We start from the raw sequence: 18,725 nt of genomic DNA, 5'->3' as shown, positions 1-18,725 counted from the left end.
GCTGTATTTGTAAAACTAGTTTTCCTTGTGTTCTTTGTTAGCAGCCAGCTGCTTATGCAACACAGCCTTGAGCATGTTATAAGTGCGACCAGGTTTCGATCTCGTTGATTACTACAATCTAACATTGCACGGATGAGTCATAAGACAGACATCTGCCAGGTAAACAATAGAGTGAATGGGTTAAAGAAAGAAACTTCCGTTCCATTTTCATGAAAGAAGTGTATCTGCAAGAATGTTTACTATTTTTGAAAGACTTTCAGAAGGCTTCTTTTCTCCCCATCATGATTTATATAAGCCTACCTACCCTTAATCTAGAAATGCTTAAGCAAAAACAAAATGAACAGCACAAGTCAGCCAGATGGCAAGCAGAGAAAACAGTAAAAAACAAAAAACAAAAACAAAAAACAAACACCCACAGTTCCTACAAAAGAAAAGCCGGAAATGTAAAAGGCGCAAACAGTACACAACTAGGACTTTGCAACAAGAATTCTTGGCAAACTATTTTGTGTCAAAAGTTTATTCAAAGGATTTGTCAAAAAGAAGAAGCTGAAGATGAAGTTGAAAAACAACAGCAAGAAAAAAACCACCCCATAATGTTTCAAATTCAACTCTACTTCTGTGCAACATGATGAAGTGCCAGCATTGGTGAGGTAGACCAGGGCCATGGCTAGACCAGGCCTATATCCTGGGATTGTCCCGGGGTCATCTCTGTTCATGTAAATGACACACAGGGGATCCAGGGATCAGCCAAGGACGACCCCGGGACGATCCCAGGATATAGGCCTGGTCTAGCCATGGCCTAGGAAATCAACAGCTCAAGAGGACTGGCACACTTCAGAACTGCCATCTTCTAAGACATCCTGGGAAGGAAGTGGCCGGGTTAATTCACTGCTTAACCATCCTGTGGAACATTCTACTATTCACCAAGCTTCTGATTCTGGGCAATACAAAAGTACTACTAGAATACTGTTAATAGCTATCACTACTAGGAACCTGTAGCCCAGCCTTCCCCAAGTCATGTGCTCCAGATGCTTTGGTCTTCAACCCCCATCAACCTTAGCCAACATGGCTAATGGTTAAGATTGCTGGGAGTTGTAGTCTAAAGCATCTGGAGGGCACCCAGTTTGGGAAGGCTTCTGTAATCAAACATTTGCTAGTGAGTTCAACTCAGTATATGAAACTTCACTATCCCCCATCATCTCTGTAGTATCTGTTGCCAACAGCTGGTTTATCTATGTTTTATGTTCATGACAATGGAAATAAAGGGTCTACCAACTCAAGGGGTGCAGTACACACACAGCCCATTGCACTCCCTCTCTGCTCTCCCTCACACGCATACATTTCAGCTGTCGGCTGAAGCTAGTCCGCCATCACTCCTACCAGGTTGGCTTCCTTTTGCAGTGCTACTACCAGACTCTAACCAGCAAACAACAGTGGCATATGCCAGAGTTTGGATCTAGTACAAGGGTTGCCAATGAGAGCCTGAGCTTGGAGCCCCAATGGGAGCTCGTGCCCATGATGTCCACACGCTGGATAACTGAAATTGTCGGTGACCTGGGAGGTGACCAGTGTGTCACCAGATTCAACCTACATGGTTTGGGTCCAGGCTACCTGCGGGATCGCCTTCTCCCATACAATCCACCCTGCACACTCAGGTCCTCTGGGAAGAATTTACTTCAGTCAACCAAAACTAGGCTGACAGGCATTACCCAGAGGACCTTCTCTTCTGCTGATCCCAGACTGTGGAATGGCCTGCCGGAGGAGATTCGTCAACTTGACAATCTTTTAGCATTTAAAAAAGCAAAAAAGACTGATCTATTCCGGCAGGCCTATCCAGTGAAATTTTAGAATGCTTCTAGGACGTTTTAAGGATGTTTTAATCATGCATGCTATGTTTTTAATCAGTTTTTAATGTGTTTTATATTCACTGTTGTTCCCCGCCTCAATCCAAATGGAGAGGCAGGTAAGAAATATATGATGATGATGATGATGATGATGATGATGATGATGATGTGGGCTTCCACTCTTGCAACAAGAATTCTTGGCAAACTATTCAGGGAATAAAACCGTCTGTTTTCTCTGCTGAATAGGATTTGTGGTGGAAGGTGGGTTCCATCATCTCATCTCTCTTTTCTCCTTCTCTTTCCCTTCAGCTTCTTTGACCTTTTCCTCTCCTCCCAACTTCCTGGAATCATTTCCCTTGTAATCTCCACTTGCTCTCACCCTCTACTCTTGTCACATCTCCATGCTGTGGCTTTCCAAACTAATTTGGCAGCTGCCATGTTTATCCTCCCCTCCCTTCCTCTCTCTTGTTTCTTCTAGGTGGGTGCTTTCTTTTGTTTACTCGTGTTTCACTTTCTGCATGTTGTTCATTTCTTAGTCATGCAGTGAACTGTTTCCTTAACGGGAATTTTACTGCCGAATTCAGTGGCGTTCCAATATTTCAAAAGCCAATATGCAGAAGGGTCCACGCACATCCACACGTTATACACTTCATGGAGACCTGCCCATGTTGCATGCACACATTCTGTGAGTCAACGGCAGCTTTTTGCAGCTCCGCATTTCTTCAGTCTAATGAGAAAGAAACTTCCTAAACCTAAAGAGTTTTCTAATCCCACAAAACTTTTATGTGGCCCCGGCATATATAATCTATATATGAGTCAATTCCTTCAAAATGTGTGAAGAAAGCATCCTATTTTTAAGCATGCATAAAACACTGTGATGACAGCTCAGATCCTGTGTTTATCTGATTGAATGGCATGTGTTGGCAGATAGTAAATTGAAATTAAAACTATATTCCAGCATCTTGCCATTCAGGGAATATTTTATCCCAGAAACCCAGATGAAATAAGTTGAATTTAGCCTGAGGAAAGTACTCCTTCACTTCCCCACTTCCATTGTAAGCCAACTGTAAAGGGCTGGGGGAGAAGGATTCACTTGGATGTTAACTTATAATAGCCGTACAGGACCCCTGGGACTGGCTTTTGTCATCCACTTCTTATTCTATGGAGCCAATCTTCCCTCTCTTGAGGTTGTGAAATGCCAAGTTGATTAGACATTTCATGCTCCCCTCTTTACAGAGAATATGGAGTCACTAATCTGATGAGGCTCATCAACTAGCCAGCCAGAGTCCTACCACCATCTCTGGTTCTTCCACAGCCAAGTGGAACAAAACAAGTCATCTGAGGAGGAAGCTCAAAGGGGCAAAAGCATGAAGGTATTATGACTCATCCTTGATCGACAGCTTGGTTTTTGGAGCCTGGTGTTCTACTCCCCGTCCCCCGTCCCCCCGCCCTGACACCGGCCTTGTGGGCTTGATTAAATTTCGCTTGCTTCACAGCTATGAATAGGCAGATCAAAGAGGCCATAAGCGAAGAGCACGGCAGCAAAGGAAGAAGAAAGTTCAATTGCATTAGCTTTTCACTTACGAGGCAGCTTCACAGCTCCAGCCTGCGCATCATATTGATCTTTCTCTTCTTTCGGGCCTGCGGTAATTCATGGAGTCTATTTAAGACCAGAGCGCTGCTCTTCTGCTTTTTTGTAACCAAGCATCTCGCCTAACGTCGGCAGTTTTCAGGAGCCTGCCTTAGCAGGGTGGGATGAATATAGTTTGAGACAGACCAATCCCCAAGTTAGATCTACAAAACCAATGTGCCCTGGAATGGTCACAATGACCTTGAAAGATCATGTGTTTCGGGTATGCCTAGTATCTGAAATTATGACATCCTCTTCAGACAACTGGTGGAGAAAGTGAGAAAGTGAGGAAGCACATTTTCCACTATTTCATTAGGAAGCATCTATATTTCTCTTCCTCTTTCTCAACTGGAGGATTTAGAGCAGACTTTCCCAACTTGGTGACCTCCAGATGACTTGGACTTCAACTCTTACCAGCTCCTCCCAGCATAGCCAATGGACAGGAATGCTGGGACTTGTAATCCAAAACATCTAGAGGGTCCCAGGCTAGGGAAGGGTGATTTAGTGCAAGCAGGACTGGTGGGAGCCTAATTAACATTGGGAAGAACCAAGTAGTCTGGAAAGTCAGGGCATTCTTTCCAGAGACAATTTTTCTCCAGAGAACAAACACATCAATGACAAATTTGTGTTCAGTATGTATACATTTTCCATTTGAACAGAGGTTGGACAACACAGGCTGTCTTAGGGCTGCTCTAAACGAGTGATTTATTGCAATCTCAGGATCTACTCATGGAGGTTTTCAGGTTAGTTTCATGATGTTGTAAACAACCAGGATGTCTCCCGCGGAATCCTCTAGAAATCCCGGGATAAAAAGAACCGCTTTTAAAATGGTAATAGCCAAGAAACAGTAGCATCTTCCAGCTCTAGGTGGTACTGACTCAATAGAACTCAATGAACTGAACACGGGGAAGTATTCAATTCAAAGCCCTTGTCGTCCCTCTCCTCCCATGTAATAACGATCACGCCAAAGAACCAGGAAGCAGGAAAGCCCTGGCTAAACAATGCCTTAATGTAGAGATGCTCCTAGACTCAGACTCTGTCTCCAACCACACAGAAAAGTGAATAATCTCTCTCTATCTGTCTCCTGATCCTTGACTTATCTCCATATGTCAAAGCTGGGCTCAGATACCAAAAGTGAGCAAAGGGCAAGATAAGTGCCATTACTCTCCTACTTGCCATGAAAAGATATAAAGTCCTTGAATACTGCATGCAGTGCCATCTTTTCAGCAACATTCAATAAACGTAATGTGGTGCACTTCAGCCCTTGAGATCCAACAGTTGTACTAATTCTACCTAATATTCCTTCCTCTAAGTAAGAGACCTTTGAACGGGTCACTACACATAGGAACATAGGCAGCTGCCTTATACTGAGTCAGACTAGGGAACCATCCAGCCCAGTACTGTTGACACTGGTTGGCAGCAGCTCTCTAGGGTTTCAGACAGGGTTTTTTCCCAGCCCTACCTGAAGAAGCTGGGAATTGAACTTAGGGCCTTCTTCATGCAAAGCATGTGCTCTACCAATGAGCCAAATCCCCTCCCCTACGTCATGGTCCAGAACATTCCCTGATTCCCCCATCACCTCCAACACATTCCAGAGCATGTGCCCATCATCTGAAACAGCTTATTATGAAAGAAATTCAGATGTAATCTATAGAAGCATTAACTGCCTTTGTCACTAAATAATTGTTCAACCCAGAAACTTGCTGTATCCTTCATATTTATCACATTTAGAGCCATTTTGGTTCAACGCCCACTGATGCCAAAGGGAGTCTGTTGATTGCCTTTAATAGGCCCTGGGTCAGTTCTGATGTTTTCCTAAGTCTAGGCATCCTGTTAAGTTTAGCATGTGACAAGCTAAATTATTAAGCATCTTAAAACTTCAAATTTTTTAATGAAACATTGCAACAACATTTCCTTTTCACTGGAGACTCTACTCCTCAATTATTGTCAATTACTGGACAGCAGACTGCACAACAAGAAAGGACGACTTTGTAAAAGGAGGGATTTAATTAACAATGGACTTTCCCACTGCATCAGATTTGAAAATGGAAAAAGAGCATTTGACATTGACTAAGGTCTGAACCTTTTAACTCAGATCTCTTCATCCAAAGCTAAGTGATTTAGGGGCCCCGCTCTAGCAGCTGCTATATTAATGAAGACTGAATGGACAGGCTCTTCGACTATAACATCCTGTACTCATGTGGTTCCTTTTTAAAGTGGCACTTTTGCTCATATACCATTCTACAAGAAATCAAAGGCTGAGAAGAGAGCAAAAGGCTATCTGATCCAATCTTTAGCATATGGTGTTACACTGATTCGTGTGTGTGTGTGTTTTGGGTTTTTTAAAATATGCATTTAATTGCATTTTATTGTTAGCTGTCTTTGGAGTTTTGCATGTAAAGGCAGGGGCCGTTTCTACACCAGCCTTTTCCCCCCGAGATCATCCCTGTGCATCCAAAAGACACACAGGGAATCCCGGTAACAGGCAGGGATGATCCCTCCGTTTTCCTGGGATAATCCTTAGGTGTAGAAAGGGCCGATGTAGAAATTTAAGGAGCAAAAACATAGAATCATAGAATAGCAGAGTTGGAAGGGGCCTACAAGGCCATCGAGTCCAACCCCCTGCTCAATGCAGGAATCCACCCTAAAGCATCCCTGACAGATGCTTGTCCAGCTGCCTCATAACATAAATAATGCTATGGAAGGACACATTCAGAATCTATTTCTACAATTTATTATTATTCTTTCTTTCTTTCTTTCTTTCTTTCTTTCTTTCTTTCTTTCTTTCTTTCTTTCTGATTAGGGTGACCATATGAAAAGGAGGACAGGGCTCCTGTATCTTTAACAGTTCTATTGAAAAGGGAATTTCAGCAGGTGAAATTTGTATATATTTAAAACCTGGTGAAATTTCCTCTTCATCACATCAGTTAAACCTGCAGGTGCCCTGCCCTCTTTTAAATCTGGTCACAGTATAGCTGCAGTATAGCTCCTGCAGCTTTAACTGTGGTGATGAAGAGGGAATTTCACCAGGTGTGACATGCATACAAATGACACTTGCTGAAATTTCCTTTTCTGTGCAACTGTTAAAGATACAGAAGCCCTGTCCTCCTTTTCATATGGTCACCCTATTTCTGATGATGATGATGATGATGCACATTTCTATTAAAAATACACTAAGTGGAACTGAGGCAAATGTTCAAGACAATATTCAAGGGGGAAAATTCTTCCTAACCAATATGCTGTAACTAAGGCATCAGAAGAGAAATCACATGATAGACATAGGTGAATCCAGTTCTATACTAATCCCAGTGAGCTCCTTTCGTCTCAAGGATTCTAGGCTGGAATGTTACAATTTAAAATGTCCTTCTGATTCTGGGTATAATCAAATATGTGTAGGCCAATTGGTGATTTTATGTCTGCAAAATGCCCCATCACCCTTTGTGAGCTCACCTGTGTGCTCCCGGCTCTTTATATAACAATGTGTCCACAAACCACATATTTTTGATATATGAGATGTGTGTTTCTTGGTTAGGGCTGATATATCCCTGGCATGACATGACTGGCTAAAGATTTAGTCAGAGTCCCACCCTCTGCTGTGACAAGAGAGAAGATATGAGAAGAAATCTGGGCTTCTCTATTGACACCAATTGAAATAATTAATTGATACCATGTCTTTTGCAGATAAAAGGTTACACATCAGAGGCAGGACAGACCCCTGAGTAAGGATAGGATTCTGCATGCCTCCCACCACACCCTCAACTTCACCCACTAATGTAAGACTTATACTGGCAGTAAGTGTATTACAAAAGTGCAAGAGTATAGCTACACCAGCATAATGCAGTGTAGGCTGGTGGCTCCAATTTCAGTGGGGCTGTGCATCCATTCTGGGTTTCAGCTCTGCTGGTGCAATGTAGTTTAGGGGAGAAGCTATCCCACCAAGGGTTGTATGCAATATTAGTCCTGCTTAGAGTAGGCTCATTGAAATGAATGGGATTTAAGTTAGACGAACATTGGATACAACCCCAAGCATGATACAGGAAAACCGATGTGAGAACATCAAACTGATTAAAGATTGATGTATACGTGTCAAACAGCCTGCAACCCTGAAATTGTAAGCCTGCACTGTTCTAATGATACACCTTTATGGATATGCCTTCCCAGTAGATCCAGATAGGAGAAAGCTATTTGTGGGGAAACAAACATTTAACCTGAAGATAAATGACCACACTACTTGCAGCAATCAGAAAAGGAAAGATTATGTGAAACAAAATGAGATGGGAAATGATGAACGGTTTAGCAAGAAAGCTGATAGCATCCCTCCGCTAAGAAATTCTCTCCTTAAACAAGAGAGAAAGCTATATTTAAAAGTTCTGATATTATAGTTTACTGGAGGTTTCTCTTTCTTTCTTTCTTTCTTTCTTTCTTTCTTTTTTAGCCCGCAGTGAAATATAATTAAGTCGTTGAGGCAAAAAGGGGAAAACAATCGCCCGATGTTTATTATGACCTAAAAGATTAATGTGGCACACAAAATCTAAATGGAGTCCTTCAGCTTCTCAACAATCTATAGCAGTAACAGGATATTGAATGGCAAGGAACTCAGAAATGAAGCAAGATAAATGTGATACATCATGAGAACAACTCCCACTGGTTGATCAGTAATCCTGAGGGCAGGATGCCATTATCTGGATCAAATGAAATATCTGAGAGCAGATTAACACCATCCTGGATACTGTGCAGGGTCAATAACAAAAAAAAGTTAGAAAACAAAGGAACCTACATGAAATCTTTTCTCTTGGAGCATTTTCTGCACAATTTATTTGGAAGAGCTATGCAAACAGGGACTTGTTCTAGGAGCGTTCCTGTGCTAATCCAGAGCACTAATTGGAATGCAGGTCTCCATATCCACAGTCTTATTATATGCCTTATTTGCTGAACTAAACTGCTCCTGATTAGTGATTTGAGGATTACAGTTAAATGAGACAAAACCAAAAACCAAGATATACTGTGTGGATGTTCTTGCTCAGAACTGCCAGCACATATCCCCGGCGCCTTTGTGGCAGAAATCCTTGTTTCCTCTTTTCTAATGACATCATACTTTCAGCAATTAGTCTGAGGAGGTTGCTGGCTCATGAGAGAAATTCACCCCTCCCTACTACCGCAGCAGATCACCAAAGGGATTTCAGTTTCTGAGCCCTTATGAATGTGGGAACTTGTTTGCATTTTTTTAAAAAAAATATTCGGGATCTTGCGCAAGTGCACAAGACCGCCTATCTGCTATTGGACCCGGCATGACAATCCCCTATTGTCAATGTCCTTCTCAGTTTCATCCCGTGCTTCCTGAGCAAAACTCATCCACCCCTCCTACTTCAGATCGCCGAAAGGAAATCATTTTCTGAGCCCTTATGAATGCAGGGATGGATTTGCAATTTATATTTGGGGGGTGGGGGTGGGGTCTTGCACAAGTGATGGGCAGCTAGAGAGTTGCCTGGCAAGAATGACAAAAATCCCTGCCATTCTCTTTCATCCCTTGTCAGTGCCATCTACCAAAGGATGGTTTTTTTTCTGCTTTTCATAGAAATCTTGAAAAAAGGAAACCAGAGAGGATCCTGAACGCATCTGCAATTTTCTAAATTTTATTTTAATTTTTGATCCTATAGATTCCTAAGGCTTTTCCTGAGCCACACACAAATTCTGTGGACTTGTAGACTTTTTTTAAAAAAACTTTTTGAAATTTTAATGCAAATTTAGTCATAGAAAAATACGTAAACTAAAATAAATTACTGGCTAAAAATACACATTTTCACCATATGCTAAAGCATGGAAATGCACTTTTGGGGGGAGATTTGCACATTTTGGGGGGTTGCACAATTTGGGAAGGAATTGTGCATTCACAAGTGAAGTTGGAAAAAACTCTGATTCTACCAATGATGGAACAGAAGGCATGAAATGTAGATGGAACAGATTTTACAAACAGATGCAAATATCATGGCAGAGCAGTAAATCTAAGGTGGAATTGTGCACTCATTATCTTCCTCTTATGATCTTAAGCTTTGGTCTGATGTACCCACACATTCCCTTGGACATTGTCTGGATCTTGTTCTCACTCAGAATTGCTCTGTTTTGGACTTTTCTACTGCTCACTTTCCGTTGTCAGATCATCACCTAGTTTCTTTCAATATTACTCATAATCCTCCTCCTTCACATCCCGCTTCTCGCTCTTGTCGTGACTTGCAATCTATCAATTATGAGGCTTTTTCTCAGTCTCTAGCCTCCTCTCTTCCTTCTGTCTTTTCGGCTGTCTCCTTGGACTCAGCTGTCTCCTTCTTTAATTCCTCCTTATCTTCAACTCTTGATAATCTTGCTCCATCTACAACTCGGATAATTCGCCCTTCTCAACCCCAAACGTGGCTCACCTCTTTCCTCCGCTACCTTCGCTCTTGTTCCCGGGCAGCTGAATGCCTTTGGCGTAGGACCAGGGACTGGGCGGACTTTGTCCATTACAAATTTGTACTCTCTTCTTTCTCTTCTGCCATTTCATTGGCTAAACAGCAGTATTACTCAACGTTGATCCAGTCAAATGCTAGGCATCCTCAGCGGCTCTTTGCGTCCTTCAATTCTCTTCTGAAGCCTAATCCACCATCTCTCCCCGCCTCTCTGTCTGCTAATAACTTTGCCTCTTTTTTCAATGCTAAAATCCAAACTATTCGCTCTGAGCTGGCCAGCTCTGCTCTTCTTCCAGTTCCTGTTCCTCATCTGTCAGTTCCTCCTGCAAATTTCTCTGCGTTTCCTTCGGTCTCAGCTGATGAACTGTCTACAATACTGTGCTCTTCGAAGCCTTCCACTTGTTCTCATGATCCGATTCCTTCTCGCGTCTTTATTAATCTTATCCCTGCTATCCTCCCTTCCTTGCTTCATATTATTAATTTTTCTCTGTCCTCTGGTTCATTTCCTTCTGCTTTTAAACACGCTACAGTCTCTCCTATTCTCAAGAAACCTACTCTTGATAGGCTATCTCTGTCTAACTACCAACCTGTCTCTTTGTTGCCGTTTGTTTCAAAGATCCTGGAGTGTGTGGTCTACTCTCGTTGTCTTGATTTTCTTTCTAGTAACTCTGCTCTGGATCCTTTTCAATCTGGATTCCGTCCTTTGCATTCCACTGAAACAGCCCTTACTAAGATTACCAATGATCTTCTTACTGCCAAGTCTAAAGGCCATTATTCCGTTCTTATTCTCCTTGATCTAACTGCAGCCTTTGACACGGTTGATCATGATCTTCTTTTAGATTCCCTTCATGACCTTGGATTTTGTGGCTCTGTCTATAACTGGTTTGCCTCCTATCTAGTGGGTCGCTCTTTCAGCGTGTTGGCTAATGGCAGCTCGTCTTCTTCTTTTCCTCTTTCAGTAGGGGTTCCGCAAGGCTCGGTGCTTGGCCCGTTGTTGTTTTCTTTATACATGTTGCCCTTGGGTAATCTTATTCAATCTCATGGCCTCCAATATCATCTGTATGCCGATGATACACAATTATATCTTTCATCTCCGGATCTTTCTCCTGATGTTCACGATCGTATCTCGGCATGTCTTTCAGATATCTCAGCTTGGTTGCTTCATCATCGTTTGAAACTTAATATGGCAAATACTGAATTGCTTGTTTTTCCTCCTAAACCTTCTCCTCATCTCTCATTCTCTCTTACTGTCAATGATGTTACACTTACTCCAGTCAAGGAAGCTCGTAGTCTTGGCTTTATTTTTGATTCCTCACTCTCCTTTATTCCTCATATTGAGACAGTAGCTAAATCCTGTCGTTTTTTCCTGTATAATATTGCCAAGATTCGATCATTTTTGTCTGTCTCTTCTGCCAAGACTCTTGTTCATGCGCTGGTTATTTCTCGGTTGGACTACTGCAACCTTCTTCTCACTGGCCTTCCTTCTTCTCACATCAGTCCGTTGGTTTCTGTTCACCACTCTGCTGCTAAGATCATCTTCTTGGCTCGCCGCTCTGACCATGTAACTCCACTTCTGAAATCTCTTCATTAGCTTCCAATTCACTTCAGAATCTAATATAAACTTCTCCTGTTGACCTACAAAGCTTTTCACTATCTAGCTCCTTCCTATCTCTCCTCTCTCATCTCACACTATTGCCCCGCTCGTGCTCTTCGCTCCTCTGATGCCATGTTTCTCGCCTGCCCAAGGGTCTCTACTTCCCTTGCTCGGCTTTGTCCATTTTCTTCGGCTGCCCCTTATGCCTGGAACGCTCTTCCAGAACATTTGAGAACTGCAAGTTCAACCACAGCTTTTAAAGCTCAGCTAAAAACTTTTCTTTTTCCTAAAGCTTTTAAAACTTGATTTTGTTCTGACTTTATATTGTTAATTTTACCCTACCCAGTGCCTGTTTACCCTACCCTGTGCCTGTTTGCATTCTCTTCCCCTCCTTATTGTTTTATTATGATTTTATTAGAATGTAAGCCTATGCAGCAGGGTCTTGCTATTTACTGTTTTACTCTGTACAGCACCATGTACATTGATGGTGCTATATAAATAATAATAATAATAATAATAATAATAATAATAATAATAATAATAATAATTTGCAAGACAGAGCAGCAAAACTAAGTAGGAAATGGTGCAAATTTCAAGGCTGTGTGTGTGTGCAAATTTTACAAACCACCCCACAACTCATTTATCAGTCAACTTGCCTCCTCTGGTGTTTCCTGACCCAGAAGAGTATTAGAAGTAAAACCTGTATGTGGAAATGCAGTGTCATTCATATAATTTCTTTTAAAATGTAAGGCTAGTAATACACAAGCATTCAGATCACTGCATTTGCATAGCCCTTCAAAAACTTTTCAGAAATCACTACACACTACACATGAATTGAAAAGTCACCTTAATACCAATTCAGTTATTTAGGACTACATATATAGTTGTGGGTAGTCCGAAATTAGCTAACTGTCGCTAATAGGTTGTGGTTAACACAGTAAGCTGTTAACAAGAGTTGTGATTTCACCTATATTACTGTGGTGCTCTTCACTGGGAAAAGTTTGGGAACCACCACAGTTAAAAAATATTCTTGTCCCCCTTCCCCCAAAAGCAGAAATAAATAAATAAATAAATAAGCTGCACCTCCTTCCCCCACAAAAAACATCCCTATCTTTTTATCCTTTGAAGCAATAAAATACATGGGTAACAGATCCTCGGGACCCTTCTTTGAGTCTGACATGTTTATTAGGATTGCTTGCTGCTGATACTGCAAGAGACAATATGGCCAGAACATACAGCTAAGACAACGAAGAACTTACACTCAGCAGATGTTGAAGCATTGCTCCTGCCAGGTCAACAACAGAGGCTGTTCAGCAACCCAGGGGACCAAAGCAAACTTTTCTATATCCAATAAAACCTCTCAGTATATTTCTTTTGATGGCCACTAAAACTCATCAGCAAAGGGAGTAGCTTAAAATGCATTCATTGTTACCAAGAGATCCATCAGTTTCTAAAATTCATTTTTATGCCATACAAACATGATGACATCAGCGCCATTAATCTTTCCAGCTTGATACCCACTGTCTCTTGAAGTTGCATGTCGACCTCCATTTTTCACTGTTACCAGTCACAGGGCAGCTGACACAGCCAAGATAATCCTGTATTCAGCGATACTGGGAGAATGAATGGATTTTGATGAATGTAATTTGCTATCTCAGTGACAAATGGCAAATGTGAAGAGAGGGTATGCATGCAAATACCGCTGTGTTAAATAAGGGCTTGTGAAGGATAGGAATCAGAAACTGATAGGCAGTTTTACAACAAGCTCATTTTTCAGAGGAGATCAGTCATCAACTTCCATTAAGTTATCATTACCCCTGTATTGTAAATCTCCATTGAATACAATGGCATCAGAGTACACAATTAAGCAAGTTTTCTGATTCAATGAAATAACTTTTATCCAGCCTTATGACATCAATTAATCAGCAAAACAAAGATTAAATATGTTTCAGTACATTCAGGAATTGATGATATTAACAATCTCGGAGTGTGAGTCTATAGCAAAGAGTCGGTGGAACACTTTGCTATAGACTCACAACCTGATTAGGTAATCCCGTGAGTATCCCTTCTGTGATTCTACCATCCTGATCTTCAATGTCAGAATTTGAAGTTCTCGCTATATCAGCGTAATGGCATGATCTGTGACACTGCCCTGGTGTAACTGTTCGTATGTTCTATTCTAAGCATTTATGTGCTCACCCTGATGCATAACATTGTAGGAATGGTACACATGTCTAAAAGTACGCAAAAAAAATGTCTAAATGGTCACCTTTTGGTACTTTTCTTTTGGCTCTGATTGCTTCAAGCATAATGTGAAAGAGGAATTATGTAAACCAGGGGAACCCCAGGTGGGCATAGCTTTTGCTGGCATGAGAACAACACTCAACAATCTACAGTGCACTTGAGGGACATACTCAGAATAGGATATTTACTGTACAGTCAATGGGGCTCAGATGTCTACTGGAGTGCATGCAAAACAATTCAGGCCCCAAACCTGCATTTCTCCAGACATGTACCAGTTGTAAACCTACTAATATAGCCCCACAATTTTACTATGGATTAAAACAATCTTAAAGCTTGTGAACCACCCAGAGAGCTTCAGCTGTTGGGTGGTATAAAAATGCAATAAATAAATAAATAAATAAATAATAAGCTGAAGTTTTAAAATGCTATTATAAAAAATGGAGAAAAAAGGTGTAACTTTGATTGCCCCCTATTCATGGAAAAGAACAATAAGAACAAAAAACACAGTGTCAGCTGTCCATAGTGCTCTATTTGTTTTCTAGGATCAAAATCAAAGCACATTACAGGGCATAAAAACATGTTTATGATCTACCCCCTTAAAAAAATGCTGTGTATGGGTGCTAAGAGATTTTGAAAGTATAACACATTTTACATTTTCAGCCTTTCCCCCTCAAATATCTATTTTAAACTTTGACATGCAGAAACACAGATGTAATCTGAAGCTTCGTGGCAATTCTCCAGGAAGTTCCTTCTTGCAAAAATCACTGTTATACTTTAGTTTCAACATTGCTACAAATTTCCATTAAAATATGGAACTGGTTCAACATTTCATTCAAGTGATCTGACGCTGATGATGAAATGCAAAGGAACAAGAGCAATACAAAGTGAACTGTATTAAACAGAAGCTGGAAGAAGCATAAGCCTAGAATAGTAATTTATTAGGCTTTGTATGAGTCTTGCCTGCATTCTTCATAATATCTAAAGAGCTAATTAAAATTGAGTGCTAATGATTTTAGAGTCATTCTTAATCCAAAGAGAATGTGGTAAATTTACAGCGCAATCCAATGCATGTCTGTTCAGAAGTGTAAGTCCCACTGAGTTATTCCAGTAAGCCCCATTGAACTCTGTGGGACTTACTTCTGAGTAGACATGTATAGAATCACACTGTCAGTGTTTATTCTTTACTGTTAATTATCAGTGCAACACTAGTGTCAGTGTCCTGGCATCTAAAGGCATTTTTTTAAAAAATATTTTTATCAGAGCATCTATTTGCTAAGTGTTTATGTCAATAATTCTACAAATCCCATGTGACCTAGTTGCAGGTAAGCAATCACACACAAAAGATTGTACCCTGTTCATCTTTCCAAAGTGATATACATGCTTAGGTATGCACCATTTAAGCCCAATTAAACTGCCACTAATTTTGTTCCAAGGCACACTTAAGGTTTTTTTTTAAAAAAATTTTTTATCTTATTCTCAAACTCAATGGCTCTTTTCTTCTAGCCTAAGACTCCAAGTAGACTACATCCTTGAGTCTATGCCACCATATAGCCACCATACCCTGCTGGTTCAACCTTCTGTTTCTCCTACTCGGAGCATGGGATCCCTCCGTGAGTGTGGCAGGCTGAAAGAGGCTAGTAGGTAAGTGGGATTGCAGATTTTTTTAAAAGGTAAAGTGAGTAGGGTTTTCCAAACTGGGTCATGACCTCACTGGGATGACTAATGAAGGACTGAGTCCCTGGCTGCTACCGCTGGGGTGGAAATGACGCCATATTTTCTAGTCTGGGGAGTAGAAGAACTAGCAAGCTTAAATGTATTACTCAAGATTTCAAAATGGTGGGGGGAAATGTATGCCATATAGCACATCTATGTTCCCGCCATTCCCTCAAATCCATAACTGACAGAATGATGTTTTGGCCAAGATGATCACATCACCAGATGGTATGCGATTGCAATTGCTATTATTAACAGGGCCTGACTGATCTGAGGCAGAGCTCCAGGACCTGTTTACAGTTACAAGGCTCATGTAGAGGATGCAAGATCACATGAACGAGTATGTACAGCAGGGGCAGATCTACACCAAGCAGGATACGACACTTTGAAAGAAGTTTGAAAACTGTATCTGGAGTGTGTCCTGGTCCCCAACGGTTGTCACTACTGTTATAAAACGTTTTAAAGCAGTAGTGTAAATCCTGCCCAGGTCTTTTTTACATTATGATGTGTTGTTACGGTGACTGAAATAAATTAAACATGACAGAGACATTATGGAGGGGAGGACAGAAAGGCAGCTTAAGACGGGGACAATAATACAACACTTATTAAGCACGGCACTTCCGTAGACAATCCTTGTTCCAGTTCAATGGAAGGTTCTTTTTTCTCCAGAGTTGAGAGGATTAAAGCCTCCTTCCCAAGCATCTGGGGTTGAGGAATGGCACATGGAGTGAATTCCAAGCTAGCTGGAACCCCAACACATCACACTATAGATGGTTAATCTCCATACAGATTAATTGGTGAAGGAAAGGATTGGGATCAGTCCTACTGACTCCATCCCAGCTTCTACAGTTAAAAGTCCTGTGAGCCCTCATTTTTTGTACATACATGGATGGGGCCTTGAACACTTGCAGATCAGGGGCAAAACCAGCAGGCTCAATCCTGACTCCTCTTCCACACATTCACCTGCACACCGATTAAACATCTACACACTGCTTAGAGTTCACTGAGGCTACCTCTACGGTGGCGGGTTGCTGCCACAATAAGCAAAAACTCTCATTTTTGCTGCATTGAGGTGGTGGCAGCTAATCCCAATGCAGCAGCAAAACTGCGGGGTTTCTGGCAGCAGGCCAACCCCAATCAGGGGTTGGCCTGCTGCCCAACCATGCCTCCACCGTAACTCCAGACCTCGCTCTGGAGAAAAAAGTTGGGGTAAGTCCTTGACATTTTTGCTTCACAGCTTTGTGGGAAAGCCTTGCAATGACTGCGAGGTGGCTGCTGCATCATATAATCGATGCAGCGCTGCCATGCAGCCACCCCGGGGCTTTTGGAAGCTGGAACTAGTGTAGAATGCTGCTGCTTGACTGTTGTCTGGAGCTGTCCCTTTCCAGCTTTTAATTCCTTTGCTGAGGGAACTGCACTGGCTGCCTATTCGCTACCAGGCCAGGTTGAAGGTTCTTGTACTTGTGCACAAAGCCCTAAACAACTTGGGACCAAGATACCATAGAGAGCGCCTTCTCCCCTACCAACCTGCCCGATCACTGAGGTCATCCGAGGGCCTGCTCCTGGTGGTTCCACATAGATCCACCAGAGGAAGAGCCTTCAGTGTGGAGGCCCCCCTTCTATGAAATTCCCTGCCTCTGGAGGTTCAGGCAGCCACCAACTTTGTATTCCTTTCAGCGCCTCCTGAAAACGCTGTTGTTCCAGGAAGCCTTCTCTTGATGACCAGCCACAGTTCACTTTGCATTTTGCTTTTTTAAAAAATCCATTTTAATGTGTTTTTATTCTGTTTTTATTCTATTTTATTTTGTCCACCACTCCAAAATTTTGAATGGGGAGCAGTATATAAATATTGTAAATAAATAAAATAAATATAGACAGACCCACTGTGTTGCTTACTAACTTGGCTTGCCCTGGACTTTTTTCTCTTCTAAACAAGTCTTCTCTTCCAATTTGTTATTCATCTTTCCCCATTTCCTGACTTTCTACTTTCTACTTTAGATCTGATCTTTGACTTCTTGTTCTTGGTTCTCAATTTAACTGTAGTTTTCACACATTACGCCCTTTATGTGCCCCAGTGGGGCCTTGGCTGCTGTAGACAGGGAGGAACTGTCACAGAAATTCTTCCTCTCCTAATGTTCAGCCAGCAAGGTCTGCCAACATTGATCTGATCTCTGATAGGACTCTAATCCAACCAGAAACTTCAACTAGTTCAAAATATGGCAGCCAGGTTGGTCACTGGTACATCTAGGGGTGATCACATTACACCAGTCTTAAAATCTCTTCACTGTCTGCCAATTAGTTTCTGGGCGAAGTATAAAGTGTTGGTTATTACCTTTAAAGTCCTACATGGTTTGGGTCCAAGCTACCAGCGGGATCTCCTTCTCCCATACAATCCACCCAGCACACTCAGGTCCTCTGGGAAAAATCTACTTCAGTCAGCAAAGACTAGGCTGACAACCGTTACCCAGAGGACCTTTTCTTCTGCTGCTCCAAGACTGTGGAATAGCCTGCTGGAGGAGACTCATCAGCTTGACAGTCTTTCAGCATTCAAGAAAGCTATCAAGACTGATCTCGTCTGGCACGCCTGTCCAGTAGAATTTTAGGATACTTTTAACATGTTTTTAGGATGTTTTAGGATGTTTTTAACAGTGTATGCTATGTTTTTAATCAGTATTTTGTGTATTTTATGCTTGTTGTTGTTCTCTGCCTTGATCTGATAGGAGAGGCGGGTTAGAAATAAATTATTATTATTATTATTATTATTATTATTATTATTATTATTATTATTGGCACTCTCCAGATGTGTCAGGCTAAAACTTCCATCATCCCCAGCCAGCATGACCATTGGCCATGCTGGCTGGATGTGATGGGAGCTGTAGCCCAACCAAAAGGCCGTCAATAAGTTTCCCCAAGCAAAACTGTCCAGTCATTCAGCAACTGGCACAAAACTACACAGCCTGTGATGGAAAGATTGTTTATCAAGACAATTCCATTATGTTAACAGTACCCCAGAAGCCCCTTCCAGTGTATATTTCATAGCTAGCCTCTCCAGACCTCCATGTAGCATTTGATGAAGAACATCTGGAGACGTGCCGATATAAGAAGTTATTAATTACGGTTTTCTTGCCTTGGTAATTGAGAATCATCAGGGAAAATAAGGTGTCTGGTACCAGGGTTAAGAGAAGAGAATATACAAGGCATTAAAATGTTTTGTCATTCAATATAAAGTTATTCTGTGGAAGAATGTTTTTGAGGGC

General features: G+C 41.6%; 1 protein-coding gene across 4 annotated transcripts in view; it reads right to left on the bottom strand.

The window, feature by feature from the left end:
* MACROD2 (mono-ADP ribosylhydrolase 2) overlaps window positions 1-18,725 on the bottom strand; it is a 1,544,544-nt gene that overhangs the window by 205,963 nt on the left and 1,319,856 nt on the right. The gene's annotated exons all lie outside the window — the stretch shown is intronic.

Source organism: Elgaria multicarinata, chromosome 4, assembly GCF_023053635.1.
Source record: "Elgaria multicarinata webbii isolate HBS135686 ecotype San Diego chromosome 4, rElgMul1.1.pri, whole genome shotgun sequence".
Lineage (NCBI taxonomy): Eukaryota > Metazoa > Chordata > Lepidosauria > Squamata > Anguidae > Elgaria > Elgaria multicarinata.
Note: the sequence above shows the minus strand (reverse complement) of the source record. Positions and strands in the feature narration are given on the sequence as shown.